The following is a 17,787-nucleotide window of genomic DNA, read 5'->3' as shown; positions in this document are numbered from 1 at the left end:
AGACGGTATCCGATACATGCCCAATAATCCCCAAATACGGCAAAACACGGACTTTCGATGGCGCGAAAAACACACGTTCTTATTGAAAATAATTTCCGAGATGATGGCAGCAAATGTCCCGGTGTCAAGAAGTATGTGGACCTCTACACCCTGCACGGTACCAACAATGGCTGACGATCCCGCTGCCTTGGCGAAAATACAATGGCCCAACGCCGACCACTGACCAGGATGCCACGGCCACCCGTCGCCCACTAAACCCCGACTCTCATGCTCCGCAACCTGACATGAATCATCGACACGCGCCCCCGAACACAAATCCAAACCCGATGCCTGAGGTGAATGCAAGGGCCGTGTGTGTGGCGTGTCGTGACTTGCCTGAGGACCCAGCAGAGCGGAGGGCGTCCGGGTAGAGGATGGTGGCGCCACAGGGAGTCCCTCTTGTTTGGCATGGCATCCCTTGATGATGTAACCCAGCAGGCCGCTCCGGAAGCAGACTATGGGGTCAGTCCTTGGGCGAAGGAAGGTCCTCTTCAGCTGGTCTCGTCCTTCCCGTCGACCTGCCACATCCTTCCTACACATGTTGCTGTCGATCGAAGCGCAGGCTTGTGGAGACTTCGTGTCTTTGGTTGCTCGGACCACCTCGGAGGGTCCGGCGCACGCAACCACCTTCGCACGCCGCTTCAAATTAAAGTGCACTTGGAGGCACCGCGCAATCTTCTAAAGATGACAAGTCTTCAACGTCTGTGGCAGGCAGGATGAGGATGTGTTCCTGCACCAGCACCAACATGCATTCCAGGACCAAGGAGTCAAGCCCCTCCTGGTCCATCTTGGGATATGCCGCCTGCGCCAGTGACATGAGCACGCTGCAGAAGGCGAGAGGCGTCTCGGACTCCCCCCACCCTCGCACAGCGAACTTGTGTCGCATGTCGGACGGTGGATTGAAGACCGCCGTCATCTGAGCGAGAGCTTGTGGCAGCGTCCTCCTGTCATCCGGTGAAATTACGTAGAATGCCGCCAAGGCTTCAACGTCCAGGGTGGTGGGAAACGCCCGCAGCACCTCCCCCTCCGACCATCCAGCCAGGTTGCAGGTGGCAGTAAAGCGCTGGCGAAACACCGCCCAGACACCACCCGCAGCAGTAAATTATTTTTACAAAGGGAAGTCGTTTTGTGCGCGTCGGAACCTCTGATCACGATTTTGGCGTGAGGTCAATTTTGGCGGGAGCCGCGTCCCGCCTGTCACACACAATGGCGGCCGCGTGCACGAGCTGCCTCTCCGCGGCTTCCCACACGTGGGAAACTGCCGTGGCGGCGTTGTCTCCCTGCAGCCCCGACACGCCGACCTCTCCCATCTGCTCCTCCAGCTGCAGCTCGGTGATCAACGCCACCACAGCGGACAGTAAGTTCCCAAGGCGGTTGCTGCATGATCGGCACTCCGACGACGACGGCGCAGCAAGGATGGCTTCTCCCCGCTGCTCTGGCGGCAGAGCCACTTCGTGCTCTCCCTCTGGGGCTGCCACCCCCGGGGCTGTCTGTGGAACTACTTCTACATCATCTTATTCATCCGAAGACGCCTTGGTAAGTTGCTTTCTTTGTGTGAACATCACACTACACTAGGGATATCACCTAGCTATTAGCTTTCACTTCTGATGCCAAATGTAGTGTTCTTCATGGAGACACTAGAACTTTGATGCTCCTGAGCGTGGCCTCACTACGCCTTTGGCCACGCCCCCTTCTTGCTCTTACCAGAAGATTCTCGACAAGCATCACGTGTCCCTCGAGCCCCCTTCTGGGCCCCCTCGCTACCCTGTCCCGGTCACGTGCCCTCCCGGGTTCACCCAGACTGTCACGTCCTCACTTGCCCTCTCTCAGACCGTCACCAGGACTATGCCCCCTAGGGCCCGCTTGCATGCCATACCTACTCTGGTGCCAGACAGAGGCTCAAGGCGTACAGTTACACTCTTTTGACAGTAGCTGGCGCAACACACCACAGTGGCTCCATTTATGTTACTACACAAAGAATAGGAAAGGTAAACAATTCACTTACATATAAAAATAAAACTATTGTATATCTTACCAGAACAGTCTAAGGGGTATCTGGCACTGCGATGGTCTCTGGCCACTCTGCTGGCATGCGTGGCAGCCCTGTACCCAGGCGTGGTAGCTTCATATGGAACTCCTTGCTCATTCCACTTTCCCCTCGAAATGTGCATCCATTCGAGCTCTGTGTGCAATTGAGACACTCGCCCGGTTACCACCCCCCACCTTGAGGTGTAGTCCTCTCACCTCGGACTGGAATTGGTCACAGTCCCGTGTAATCGGGTCATACCGCCCGCGACCTCCGCCCAAAATTCTCCTATCCTGGTCTGCAAACCTGACACCCATCTATGGGGCTCCCTTCGCTCCCTTCTTACGGCCCAGGAGGGCTCCTCCGCTTCCTCCTCCTCCTCGAGAAAGATGCTTGCGATGGCCTACTCCCATCCTGTCCCTTGGACCTTCATGCGCTCATGACAGAATCTCTCGCACCCGCGCGCTCGCTCGACCAGGGTGTTAAATGGGGGCTGTGGGTAGTTCGCATCTGGCTGCCACTATGCCGTGCTGGTCAAGTACTGGCAGCCAGATCATAAATTACCTTGGCGTCGTACCCTGGGGGCGCGCTCTGCGTTAGCGAGTGCACATCCTCATCGGAGGTCATCGCCGGAACTGGCAACGGCAAGCATTCAATGCTGCTTCCACCTCTTCCACGTCACACGGGACAAAGCGTTGCCTAACCGCAATGCACTTGGACGGTTGCGTGTAGTGCCTCCACAAAATCGGCTGCCAGCCTGTCCAATTGCATGTCTGTCCAGCCATTAATCTCCCTCGCATATGTTCCGGGAAAAGGACTTCCATGGTGGTATTTATGTATTTGGGCAATGCTATTTCACGCGACTTCCCACAGTCAAAACACCAGTTACATTTGTCATGACCGAAATTGTAGACCACTCACCCGAAGCAAACGTGCAGCCAACAAAATCACCAGTAAGTAGGCCAAGGCCTCCTATTAGTGCAGAGAGGCCTCCATAGTGATTGGTCGGGAGGCAAGGGTTTTAAGAGATTGGAGGAGAGGTTCAAACTGAAAAAGGCGGGAAGTGAAGGTTGAGCATTGAGTGATGGATGAGAACCATTTGAGGGAGAAGGACAGGGATTGGCTTAAAGGGACTGCAGTGAGAGAATTTTCGAGCAAAGGGGCTCGGAAAGGGATAAAAGGAGATGGAACATTCGGAGAGAGTAGGATCTTCAAGAGTCAAGCAAGTGCAGGGCCTAGTGTTGGTGCTGTTGTAAGGACACTGACGTGTGTCAGTGTTCTTACAACTGGTGTCAGAAGCGGGGTCAATAATGTTGCGCCCAAGCCGATGAAGAAACCCACCGACGACGAGGTCATTCTTCAGAACATCCTTAGAGAGGAGGACCCGAAGACCAACCTCATGTATACGGGAGAGGTGATGATGGCGCTGGCAGAGCGACAGCTCCAGCAGCTGTAGCGGCCTGAGAGCCTGCTCACTCAGATGCTTCTGGTGATCAGGAGCTGGGAGCGGCTGGAGAGACAGATCGACCGCCTGACCGACGCAGTCTCCCAGCTCGTACTGCAGCTCGCTGGGAGACGGGAGAGGGTGGGAGCGACGGTGATGGCTATGGGAGAGCCAGCGGCCGGAGCTGTCTGATCAACAGCGGCAGAGACGGGGGAGCAAGAGGCGTCTGGAGCAGTGGTGGCGGCTGAGACACCATCACCGGAGAAAGGTTCGGCACCAACAGAGAGCGGCCGACTGACCTTGACGGCTGGGGCCAGTGAAGGAGGTTGCGGAGGCGGGCGGCAAATTGGGGGGCCTTCGACGGTTTTAGGCTGAGTATCAAGCCTTGGACTAGTCTGAGAATGAGGCACTAAAGGCCTTGCCGACAGCCTTGAATGACGAGGCCCTTGCCATTTTCAAGGTGATACCGCCGGAGTGGAGGGCCACGCTTCAAGCAGCCTGTCGTGAGATGGTGGAGGTCTTAAGAACAGTGAATGACGCTGGCATGTGATGGCCATGAGCTTCACTGACCCAACAGAGGTCTGGTGAATAGTCTCGTTTCCACCTGGCTAAGTGGAAGGTGCCATGCTGTTTAGGATCGTGTACCACAAGCGCCTCACCATTATCACCAGACACGGCATGTCTCCACTGTATGGTGGCTGTTAAATTCTCCAATGTATATTGCAGGATGCTCAAACCTGGATACTGAAACCTGGGTGTAACTGGTGCGACTATAGTCACATGTCGGCCGGGATCATGACGATTTGGCTAACATGACTGGGTACTTGTGGTAGACAACGAGGATGTAGCTGCATATTTCCCACTCCACGATGGTATCTCTTGCCCGGTAAACACGCACCTTATCGTTGCCTGGCCCCCCGCTGATGGGGTCCCCCCCTTCTTTCTTGAGTGGACTGGCAATCGTGCCTCTTCTAAAACCTATGTCCGCCTCGACCAATGGGTTCATTCCCCAGCGGTGCACCCACACACCAACCTGGATATACCCAATGCGCAGCCGCAGATATTACAAAGATTCAGCAAGAAATGCAGTACAAGACACGACAACCAGCACAAAGGCTCAGCACGAATGCGCAGCATACAACACAAACACTCCATAATAGCGTTTTTTTGGGTTCGATCGACACAGCCAACTAGTAAGGGATGTCACGTAAACAGGACATGCCAATTCGTCACGAGTACAGTACACCGGTGTGGTGGAGACCAAGCCACAACATTTACAATCTTGAGTACAATGTTCTGCCAATAATTACAACTAGCTTCATCAGGCAACAGCCAGATTTGTGGAGAAGTCAACCTGTTTCGTTCCTTATATAGAGGCATATACGTGGTGACCACACTTCTGCGCTCTTAAGCAAAGTGGGGGGGGGGGGGGGGGGAGATTAATGAGCAAACGCACATTATGCATGTGCATTCTGTTTCAATGCTCGTGTTATTTTATTTGGTTTTGGCATTCAATGCCCTGTCGATTTGTGCATCATTGTGGGAGACAACAGAGGTCCGGTGAATAGTCTCGTTTCCACCTGGCTAAGTGGAAGGTGCCATGCTGTTTAGGATCGTGTACCACAAGCGCCTCACCATTATCACAAATTACGCGATCTAACTAAAAATAAAACCTCTTATGGATATTGGTCGCGAAAGTGTACGTATTAAACTTAGCCTGACCCATCGACCCCTGCCAGCATGGGCGCCGCAGCCAGTGTGAGCTGTCAGCTTGCCGACTCGACAGCCACTCCAGCTGTGGATTGAACCCGACGGGCGTGCCGTATGTCAACACGCACCCGCCGACCCACCTCCCCCTACTGGGAACCTGAAGTATTTTCGGTACAAGGAAACACGCTACACAAGCTGCTCGCTGCTCTCTGGACCTCAGAGCCACAGCTGGTAACAGGATCCGTGTGTGTATAGAGATCGTACATGGACAATCTCAAACCATACTACCCGCTATAAGTATTGGACCTCGTGGTGACTGCCATCTAACACACACACACACATTGCGCATATCGGTACGAATAAGGTTCCGCGGTGTTTTGTTTCGCATAGAGTTGCCATTCCAAGGTGGTGTTTAAGTATTAACTGGTCGTGGAGTCGCATTGTTCTGTCCCTTAAGTTGCATGAATACGGTCGTTAGAAATATTTTCGTCGTTTTCTTTTAATCATCTTGGCAATGAAATCATTGATGTCCTACTAGGCATTTGATTAGTATCTACTTTTCAAACTTATACACTCGCATGAATACTATTGTTTTGAGATGTATTTTAATTGCATAATCTTACCAATTTATGTCGTTGATGCCTTTTTGCCATTGGGCACACATTTCTTTAACATATTTCCGTATGAATATTACCATTTTTAAGGACTTTCCTATCGTTGTGTATAGTCGCGTTACCATGAGAGTTTAGCCTATTATTATATTGCCCTGTTTAACGTTACCATAAGACTTGATCATCTATATTTTTATTTGTACGGATCAATGAGTGATATTTGCATGAGTACTGTTGTGGTAATTCTGATGACAAGTGTGTTCCCATATTAGAGTGTTTTTAGATATTAAGTTTCTTAACACGGAAGAATCTGAGTGGTTCATACCTAAGTTCACGCGTAATTATCTTAATTATAAGAACTGTATATTGCGGCGAGATCTCAATCCTGAGACCGGACATAATTACACAGATCATAATCAGAAAGTGTTTAATCGAGAATCATAACACTTTAGCATTTTTTTTGTTCTGGAATTGAAAATTGTTAACCATTTTAAAATTAAAAACTTTTACAATTTTAAAAATGTTAACAAATTTCATGACGTAAAATTCCAAGCAACAATTGTCCATCTTACCTTCCAGAGTTTTTTTGCATTGCTCGCAGGTGAAATGAGGTGCCCAGGGTTTGTCTTGATCCCCGACAGGCATGCCGAAATATGCCTTGTAGGTACTCTCTGTTTTTTTTGGTAAAGTCACTTGACTTGACTTTACCAAAAGAACCAAAGAGTATGGATCCCTGCATTCACGAAAACGTCAAATCTAGAATGCCTTGTAGGTCTCACACATCTTTGAAGATGTTTCCACAGAGTACTTTTTCGCTCTTGTCTTGATACATTGGCCGCAGACATAGCAAAATGCATCTGCCGGATGCTTGCAGCCTCTTGATGCCATCTCAGAAAAATGCAGATATGTATCCACTTAGGCAGCTGGAACTAAACTGAACTGGTGGACTTAAGGCCTTTGTATTTATACTACTATTTATATTACTGGAAAGTTATAGGATGTTCTAGAAGTTACTCCAAGTTTACTCAGCACTGAATCTATCTGGAATGTTCTGGAAAAAAGGTAAATTTCAAAATATCACTGTCCTGGTCACAAAAGCAAAGTTTGTGGGGAATAAAAGCAATTTTCTATACTTTTTAGGCATAAGCAATTACGAAATAACACTTACTACCCAGGAACAAAAATTGTGTTACATAGCGTAATAAATAAAAGTGAAAGCGAGAATCATTGTATTAGCATGATTGGGAATACACCCCTAGACAACGAAGCTAAGCATCACACACGCAGCCCCTGAGTGGGCAGCGGGCAACGAGCAGCGAGGTCGCAGCACACTCCGGCAGTGGACCAAGCCTATTGATCAACACACCTTTGTGGGGCTGCAGGTATTTTCGGGTAGAAAGAGAAGACGAACACTGACTCGCTCACTAACCTAGTACGTGGACCACAAGTGATCACTGATCACTGTTACATTGCAATTATGGCTTTATTTTTTGGTGATTTCGAAAAGTTTTTTGGTTTGGCCATGTTTGTTTGTTGTAGTATGGAGTTAGACTGATGGCCTTAATCAAAGTTGTCTTGTGGTTGTTGTTTGACTTGCATCCCACTGGGATTTTTGCACACAGCGTTGGTGTATGGTGCTATTTCATGAATATTTTGCTGCTTTTCCTGGATTTTCTGTTTGCACAGTCACATAGTCACTTTAACATGTTTTCTTGTTCATGTTTTTGTTTTTTGTTTGTTGCGGTTGCACCCGATTCAAGAGCCGAATGGCTCACAGGGCTCTACACCAAATAAATGAAATGAAATAAGTGAATCAAGTCACTCGACACTACATACTATAACCATGAATACTGTATTGTGAGGTGTGAGCCTGGGTGTTTTCTTTTCTTGCATAATCTTGTTTCCTTTATAATAATTTAGTATGGATTTATGAGTACGTATATTTGCATGGGTACTGTTGTTGCTATTCTGATTAGTGTTTTTGGATACTAGAGAAAGTTGATATTAAAGTTGCTTAGATCAAGCATGGTCCAAATACTTCTTTCCTAACTCATGAATCATTTTTTCAATAACGAGACCTGTATCCTGTGGTGAGATCTAAATTCTGAGACCTGGCAATTACACAATTGATGAAGCAAAAATCATTTATATTATTACGATTGATAATACATAGCCTGAGACAACGTGATTGCAAATAATAATTAAAATAACTTGTGATAACTTTAATCCGTAACCACTCCTTATAATCATATACATTATTTTTATTAATCGCAATATTTATTAACCCGCACATTTTTGTAAATCACATTTGTAGAGTAATTTGTAGAGTGACGAAAAGTGGTACTGACAGCGTATGTTAGTACACGTCAGCAGGCAACAGTATATATGGGGAGAAAGACAACCAAGGGAAAGCTCAGGGAGGGGTCCATCTGGAAGCCCTGGGAACCTGCTAGTAGGTTCCAGAAGGGGGGCGTGGCCAGGGCTGAGCAAGGCCACGCCAGGAGCATAAGAGGGAGCCCCTGAGCGGGAGCTCGGGGCTGTTGCTGAAAGCGGATCCCATCGCCGTGCTGCTGTTCGTCACAATCGTTGCCGCTGTCTTCATCATCACTGGGCGCCGCTAGCTAGACAGCCTACCAACTGTACTAGCTAGATAGTATTGCCGACAGTAGACGGCTGTGTGTAATCTATATCAACAGTGTGCACCCACGATCCTACAATGTGACTATAATCCCACTGTGTGTATGTATTTATCAGTTTTGCCGACTGGATTCCTGGCTGCCTGCCTGTATGTACTGTATGTATGTTGAAATTATTTTGCCACGTATGTAGCCAACCGTGCTAATCGGAGGTACGGGGGAAGGACAAACTAAACACAAATAGCTGTTCTAAAGAAGTTAGTTGAAATATTTATATGATTTAAAAGTGAAGAGCTTCAGTCGCTTCATAATAACGTAAGGAAAAGCGTTCCAGACGGCCGCAGAAGCAGCATCTCTAACAGCGCCATACAATACGGTGACCGTCTGTTCGATCCTGCAATGTGATTATAACCATTACTGTACGAAAATGTTTTGCTGACTGGATTTCTAGCTGCCTGCCTGGCTGGCATCCTGGCGGGTTGGCGGGCAAGTTGTGACGTCACGGGGCGCATCTGGGGGATGACGTCACCACCACACCCCACAGCGTTGAGTCGGATTCCTGCGTGCTGCTGACGTCACAACCATCCCTCCCCTTCTTCCTCCCAATCCACCAATCACCCCTGGGCATGCATCGCGTACAAATGAGTGGGATGCAAGAAGTGGTGGAGCCAGTGGGGGGGGGGGGGTGGCACGTGCCCCCCCAATGATCTGATCGAAATCCCTAATTTCGATTCGATCTAAATCCCTAATTTCGATCGGATCATTGGGGTTTATTAGTAATAAATCAGCATTTTGCGACCCCCACTGCCACTGTCTAGCATATTATTACGTGCCAGGAACCCTATGAGATGATAGGACAATAGTCTGAGTCCATAATTGTCAATAAGTAACGGCAAAGCAGTTATAAGTGACTTAGAATTGTGCGTAGTTGCGTATACAGTACACGACTTTCCTGAAGGCAAACACCTTCAGCGAGCGCAATGTTGATCACACACGGTTCGAATTTGACCCTTGATCGATGGCTGCAGAAGCGCCCGGGGACAAGTCCTTACTAACTCCTCTATCATTTTTCATTGCTGGAGGGGTTGCCCACCCTTCCTAAAAATCCTGGCTCCACCTCTGGATGCAAGTGTCATTATGCTATCCTGAAAGAAAATGTTTTAAAAAAATCAAAGGTAAAAAAAAACACAGCACGTGTTATTGTCTTGAGTATTACTCTTTATACAAGTGACTTTAACCTACAGTCTATGAAAAGCAATTCACGTACAGCGACGTTGACTAATTTGACGTGAGTTTGGATGTGAAACTGATAGAAAAGTTTACATTCCCATGTGAGTAGTTTCAAGTTTCATTTATTAGGTATAGCCCTGTGAGCCATGCGGCTCTTAAGTCGGATGCAACCGCAACAAACAAAATTTGAACACAGAACATCTTAAAGCGACAACGCGTAACAGAAACATTCTGGAATAAACCAGCAAATATTCCACACAAAAAAACGTCTTAAAACGCTGTGTGCAAAAATCAATGTGGTGCAAGCCAACAACAACCATAAGACAATTTGGATTAACCATATGTTTTCGAATCACCAAAATAAAGCTAAGAAAACAATGTAACAACAGTAATCATAGGAACTGTGATTTTAAATTTAACAATAAACGACATACATAACACGGACGACAAAAAACTGCAGCCATAGCTGGCAGCACGACACTCCCAGTGTATGATGTGTGAGCGAGTCAGCGGCAGTGTGAGTGTATGATGTGTGAGTGAGTCAGTGCATGATGAGTGAGTCAGTGTATGATGTGCGAGTGAGCCAGCACACGATGAGTGAACCTGTGTATGATGAGTGAATGGGTCAGTGGATGTGCGAGTGTATGATGTGTGAGTGAGTAAGCGCATGATGAGTGAGTCAGTGTATGATGTGTGTGTAAGTGTATGATGTGTGAGTGAGTCAGTGTATGATGTGTGAGTGAGTCAGTGTATGATGTGTGAGTGAGTCAGTGCATGATGTGTGAGTGAGTCAGTGTATGATGTGTGAGTGAGTCAGTGTATGATGTGTGAGTGAGTCAGTGTATGATGTGTGAGTGAGTCAGTGCATGATGTGTGAGTGAGTCAGTGTATGATGTGTGAGTCAGTGTATGATGTGTGAGTGAGTCAGTGCATGGTGTGAGTGAGTCAGTGTATGATGTGTCAGTGAGTCAGTGCATGATGTGTGAGTAAGTCAGTGTATGATGTGTGAGTGAGTCAGTGTATGATGTGTGAGTGAGTCAGTGCATGGTGTGATTGAGTCAGTGTATGATGTGTGAGTGAGTCAGTGTATGATGTGTGAGTGAGTCAGTGTATGATGTGTGAGTGAGTCAGTGTATGATGTGTGAGTGAGTCAGTGCATGGTGTGAGTGAGTCAGTGTATGATGTGTGAGTGAGCCAGTGTATGATGTGTGAGTGAGTCAGTGCATGATGTGTGAGTGAGTCAGTGTATGATGTGTGAGTGAGTCAGTGTATGATGTGTGGGTGAGTCAGTGTATGATGTGTGAGTGAGTCAGTGTATGATGTGTGAGTGAGTTAGTGCATGGTGTGAGTGAGTCAGTGCATGATGTGTGAGTCAGTGTATGATGTGTGAGTGAGTCAGTGCATGGTGTGAGTGAGTCAGTGCATGATGTGTGAGTGGGTCAGTGTCGGCTCCCTCTGCTTGCGCCGTCGCCCCCCCCGGCTCCGTCGCCCCCCCCCCCCCCCCCCGGCTCCGTCGCCCCCCCCTTGCTCCGTCGCCCCCCCCCCCCGACTCCTTCACTACGACCCATCGTATCCACGATCAACTCCCCTACCTATAAGCTAGCACGTTTTCTGTCAGATACCTTGCTACCTTTCACTGGCAAGACCTCCTCAGCAGTACTTAACTCAGCTCATTTGGTCTCTATGGTCAAAGACGTTGTACTGTCCCCTGACGATATCCTTGTCAGCTTCGATGTGGTCTCCCTGTTCACCAAGGTCCCGGTACCTGATACCATTGAAATTGAAAATTTGGTACAACATGGACTAGACCCCGATACACCTGCGCTGATTAGACACTGCCTCACCAATACCTACTTTACTTGGAATGGCACCTTCTACAAACAAAATGAGGGTACCCCCATGGGTTCTCCCTTATCACTAGTGATAGCCAATGTTTTCATGGAGAAATTTGAATCAGACGCCATCCAGACTTCCACCCTCAGACCTTCCCTGTGGAAGAGATATGAGGATGATACTTTCGTCATTTGGCCACATGGCCTCCCAGCTTTGAACCTTTTCCTACACCACATCAATTCTAGACATCCCGCCATCAAATTCACCATGGAAGTGGAGAAAGATGGCAAGCTACCATTCTTGGATGTTCTGTTTGAGAGGAGACCTGATGGCTCACTGGTGCATTCTGTCTACAGGAAACCCACCCACACAGATTCCTACTTGAAACCTGATTCCCACCACCACTCAGCTCAAAAGAATTATCTCATCAAAACATTATACCACAGGGCACATTGCATTTTGGACCAACACCACCTGACCAGTGAATTAAAACATGTACACCTGGCCCTCAAGAGAAACGGATACTCTGACCGTACCATCCGCCAAGCTGTTTCTCCCTCCATACAGAAACAACCACTTGATACTCCGGTCAAAACCATCACACTACCATATATAGCAGGCGTTACTAAAAAGATCTCCAAAATTCTAAACAAACACAAGATCCTGGTCCAGTTCAATACAGTTCACAAAATCCGTGACCTGATCCCATCCGTGAAGGATGTCGTTCCTGACTTACAGTACCCCGGGGTTTACAAATTGAGCTGCACTTGTGGTGATTGCTATATCGGGGAGACTAAGCGACATGTCTCTAACCGAATTCGCGAGCACAAATCAGATTTGAAACACAGCAGAACGAATTATTCTGCCGTAGCTGACCACTGTTACAACGCTGTGGGTGATCACGATATAGTTTTCTCCGATAACAAGGTTCTCTGCAAACCCACGGGTTTTTATCAGAGATTTGTCCACGAGGCAATTCAGATTTACAAACACGGACACAATTTCAACCGAGAGGATGGTTTCAAATTAAGCAATCATTGGAAAGATGTTCTAAATCAAACCAAAAATTTAACTAATTTTCAATGGTACAGTAATTTTTATTCAAGTAGTGCTATCCCAAACTTTCACAGCTGCTTATTTCTCTCCACTCACTCACTCCACTCACTCACTCACTCCACCCACTCACTCTACTCACTCACTCACTCCACTCACTCTACTCACTCACTCTACTCACTCCACTCACTCACTCACTCCACTCACTCCACTCACTCCACTCACTCACTCACTCCACCCACTCACTCTACTCACTCCACTCACTCACTCACTCCACTCACTCCACTCACTCACTCCACTCACTCCACTCCACTCACTCCACTCACTCCACTCACTCCACCCACTCTACTCACTCTACTCACTCACTCCACTCACTCACTCTACTCACTCACTCTACTCACTCACTCTACTCACTCCACTCACTCACTCCACTCACTCCACTCACTCACTCACTCCACTCACTCACTCCACTCACTCACTCCACTCACTCACTCACTCCACTCACTCCACTCACTCACTCCACTCACTAACTCCACCCACTCACTCACTCCACTCACTCACTCCACTCACTCACTCCACTCACTCCACTCACTCACTCCACTCACTCACTCCACTCACTCCACTCACTCACTCCACTCACTCACTCTACTCCGCCCCCCCCCCCCCCGCTGCTGGTCCGTCATGGTCCCCACACGCTCCTGGTCCATCATGGCCCATGCACCTCCTACGTACATCGTGCTCATTTTTATGCTAATTCCTTTGTCAAGCGTTTTGCTTCCTCCCACACAGCTTAAAGGACGCGACCTGGGCTTGGCTGTTTTCAGTCCAACGCTGTCCTCATGACATCACGGTCCCTTCACCTGATGAAGGCCACTTGTGTTGTGGCTGAAACGTCGTGATTTTTTGTTATTTTATTATTACCTACGTGACTTTACCGAATAGAACCAAAGAGTATGGATCCTTGCAGTCACGAAAGCTTCAAATCTAGAATCCATACAACTTACTACTTCAACGTCTGTTATCTATATTGGTCAGATGAGGTGGTACGTACCTCGTATCAAACACACACAGAATGTTGTACACCATATTCTTGGTTCTTTCGGTAAAGTCACGTAGAAGGGAAATAATAAAATAATAAAAATAAAACATAATAAAATTATCACGACGTTTCAGCCACAACACAAGCGGCCGTCCTCAGGTGAAGAACAGAGCTGTCTGAAAGACAGCGTCCTAATGAACACCGCTAAGCTTGGCAGCGTATTTTTACATGCTGGGTGGGAGGAGCAGAGGGCCTTTACAAAGGAGTTTACATATCAACAGAGGAATTTAGCATATTGATGCTAAAGAACTGCAACTACCCTACTACCATACAATAAACCGAAAAATAAACATAAACTACGTCAACATAATCAATATACTCAAAATACTCTCAAATAAGCTGAGTTTACATATGAACAGAAGAATTGAGCATATTGACGCTAAAGAATTGCAACTACCCTACTACCATACATCAATATACTCAATATACTCTCCAATAAGCTGAGCTACTAACAAAAAGTCATTATACATTACACTTCTATGTCGCAAAAATATATGCATCCAAATAAACTTTTTTTTTCTACATCACACGACTATACACCGTACTATACACTGCCATAGACAAATCCCAACATTGAATTATACACTGCGTTACTATACACTACCCTATACCTTAGACTATACATTGTAATATTACACTATGTATTATTCTGCAAACCCTACTGTAAACCACACTGCTGTATATTCACTATACAATTACGATACTATATATTACCCCATGCATTATATTAAACATTACACTCTTATACTATTCATTTTTATATAATCTGCTATACACCATACCATTGACCGTCGCGTGGAAGGTACTAAGAGGAAGCAAAGAAATACGTGGCAGACCATTGTTATAACTCAGTGGGCTCACATGACATTGACTTCTCCAAGACAGAGGTTCTTTGCAAGCCATCTGACTACCATGAGAGATTCGTTCATGAGGCCATCCACATATACAAACACAGAGACAATTTCAACCGAGAAGATAGATTCTGGCTCAGCAATTATTGGAAGGACGTGATAAACCATTTCGGGACTTGATTGATTGTGTTCACGTTTACGGTGAATTTCAGACCGCAGTCCATTCGCTGGCATTGACTAGAAATATTTAGTATTCTCCTCACGGATCGGAGTCTTTGCTCCGCTGCAAGTCTCCTGCTACCACTCTCCCATTACATATTTCTTTGCTTCCTCTTAGTACCTTTCACGCGATGGTCAATGGTATGGTGTATAGCAGATTGTATAATAATAAATAGTATGAGTGTGATGTTTAATATAATGAATGGGGTAATATATAGTATCGTAATTGTATAGTGAATATACAGCAGTCTGGTTTACAGTAGGGTTTGCAGAATAATACATAGTGTAATATTACAATGTATAGTCTAAGGTATAGGGTAGTGTATAGTAACGCAGTGTACAATTCAATGTTGGGATTTGTCTATGGCAGTGTATAGTAGAGAAAAAAGTTTATTTGGAGGCATATTATATTTTTGCGACATAGAAGTGTAATGTATAATGACTTTTTGTTAGTAGCTCAGCTTATTGGAGAGTATATTGAGTATATTGATGTATGGTAGTAGGGTAGTTGCAATTCCTTAGCGTCAATATGCTCAATTCTTCTGTTGATATGTAAACTCAGCTTATTGGAGAGTATATTGAGTATATTGATTATATTGATGTAGTTTATGTTTATTTTTTTCACATCGGTTTATTGTATGGTAGTAGGGTAGTTGCAGTTCTTTAGCGTCAATATGCTAAATTCCTCTGTTGATATGTAAACTCCTTTGTAAAGGCCCTCTGCTCCTCCCACCCAGCATGTAAAAATACGCTGCCAAGCTTAGCGGTGTTCATTAGGACGCTGTCTTTCAGACAGCTCTGTTCTTCACCTGAGGACGGCTGCTTGTGTTGTGGCTGAAACGTCGTGATAATTTTATTGTTTTATTTTTGTATTATTTTATTATTTCCCTTCTACGTGACTTTACCGAAAGAACCAAGAATATGAATCCCTGCAGTCACGAAAGCTTTAAATCGAAATGTTGTAAACCATTTTAGTGAAACCAATCAGGTGTTAGAGTGGCCAGGTGCCAGTTTGGCAAGTGATTTCATGATCCCCTCTCTTCATCCATACATGTGGTTTTCTCTCACATTCAAAACATTCATTTTAAGAGGAATTGGCCTAACTTCCCAATTCCTTAGGGCTCTACTTGTTGAAGGCAAATTCCAGATTTATCGTCGCTTCATGTGAAGGCAAACAGAGCATCGTCCAGATAGCCGTGTGCAATGAGAATGGCACAGACCCTAAATGTACTCCGGATGGTATTTGATGATTTCAATGCCTCACAGCCCCCGAATCATGTTGTACTGAAAATGCACAGCAGCGCTATCAGAGGAAGAAGGATGCCTCAGTGCTGCAGACTCGTATCACTGTCTGGATACCTACAGAGTTGGACTCGGGTCACACCGACCTGAATGTCATTTCACAAAGGACCAGACATTCAATGAACAGAGGTGGCATTTCTTTCTCTTTGCAGGGATCCATGACAGATGAAAAGGCCTCAATCTCAATCAGATTCGCCCGCACGAGAGCAGCGTTGGATGCGGAGAAGGCGGCTTTAGAGCAAGCAGAGCAAAAAGGGCGCGAGCTGCTGTCCCAGATTGAGAAGAAAATCGCTCACTACCAGCACGAGATCAGCGAGCTCCAGGCAGCAGCCACTCGCCTGCAGGCCCTAGCACAGGAGAGGGACTCGCTCGCGTTCCTGCAGGTGAGCGATGAGTCTCCAGTGTCACTTTTGGCACAGACTCCTCTCATCAGCAGCAGCAGAGGGAAGGCTCCAGAATGAGAGCTCGCATCCACTGGGCTTGAGAACACAGCTCCACTCATGGACTCGCATCGCAGCTCCAGTAGCTGCCATTTGGAAGGCCAGCTCATATTTTCTCAGTTAAATGAATTCTCTCTCCCGTCCTTTAACCGATTCCCATTAAGTTTGTTTCATTGTGAATTTAAACTAAATGTTATTGGAATTTCACTTTTTAAATCAACCATACAACAAAAATGTACACGGTATTCATGATTATCATCAGCCATAATCTATCCACTTATTGAGGAAGGCTTCCCCAAGCCATTGCCATATCTCATGATGCCGCGATGCAACAATCCACAAGCGCCTGCTCACGAGCCGATGTCATCTCTGCTTCTTACTTTGTGAACCTCCACTTGGATGCGCGACCTTCATTGTTCATATCAGGGATGCTAAAATAAATACGGTGTCATACACTTATTAATTATATCATTGTGTCTTGAACATCACTTCTACAAGACCTGCACCATGTGCATTGGTAACACCAGACTCTCAACACAGATCAATATCAACCGGTCTCACTCTGAAATATTTGTCCTGCAACTCAGTGTTGGGGGTGGCGAGATGTTAACTACCTCGCCTGGTATACCGGACGTTGGGGATTTGAACCCAACCCTGACATCCTTATATATTTGGAGTTTTAATGTCTCTTTCCATGGTTGCATGGATATTTCTCTGGGTCCTCCAGTTTTTCACTCCACATTTGAAAACGTGTGTTTAGAGTATTGGGCTGCTATAAATTTCCACGTGATGAACCATTTCGTTGAGCTATCATTTGTGGCCAGGTTGCTTCTCAAAAATAGCTCTATCACTCCGTCGGCCTTTATAGTTGACTATAAACTGGTCTCACTCTGAAATATTTGCCCCGTAAGTCAGTGTTGGTGATCATAGGGTCATAACCCAATACTTTGGGGTTCATATTTCACCCATTGTGTTGCAGTGGGAACTCCACTGATCACAAGGCAATGGAGGTAGTCACAGTAACACATCTCTCTCTCTCCCACAGGGGTACCTGGAGGAGACGTGCAGGTAAAAGACGACTATCACTCACGACTCGACACACGACAACATAGGACTGAGTGTGGGGTGCGGACAGTGAGACATTGGCTGTGTATGGGGATGCTGCGTGTGATGGTGCTGTGTGTTATGTGCAATGTGTCATGATAGTAATGCCATGTGTTGATGCTGTAATTGTAATGTGAGTGATGATGCTTTGCGTGATGAGTCTCGATATGATGGAGCTGTGATGATCCCA

General features: G+C 46.5%; 1 long non-coding RNA gene across 1 annotated transcript in view; it reads left to right on the top strand.

Moving 5' to 3' along the window:
• LOC116957320 (uncharacterized) overlaps positions 1-17,787 on the top strand; it is a 43,997-nt gene that overhangs the window by 18,764 nt on the left and 7,446 nt on the right. The window contains exons 2-3 of the long non-coding RNA XR_012930582.1: positions 16,206-16,436; positions 17,539-17,561. This is a non-coding gene — a long non-coding RNA (uncharacterized LOC116957320). The remainder of the gene's footprint in view (positions 1-16,205; positions 16,437-17,538; positions 17,562-17,787) is intronic.

Source organism: Petromyzon marinus, chromosome 72 (genome assembly GCF_048934315.1).
Source record: "Petromyzon marinus isolate PM22_M1 ecotype Great Lakes invasive population chromosome 72, UKy_Petmar_22M1.pri1.0, whole genome shotgun sequence".
In the NCBI taxonomy this organism is placed as follows: domain Eukaryota; kingdom Metazoa; phylum Chordata; class Hyperoartia; order Petromyzontiformes; family Petromyzontidae; genus Petromyzon; species Petromyzon marinus.
This window is presented reverse-complemented; position numbering and strand designations above follow the sequence as displayed.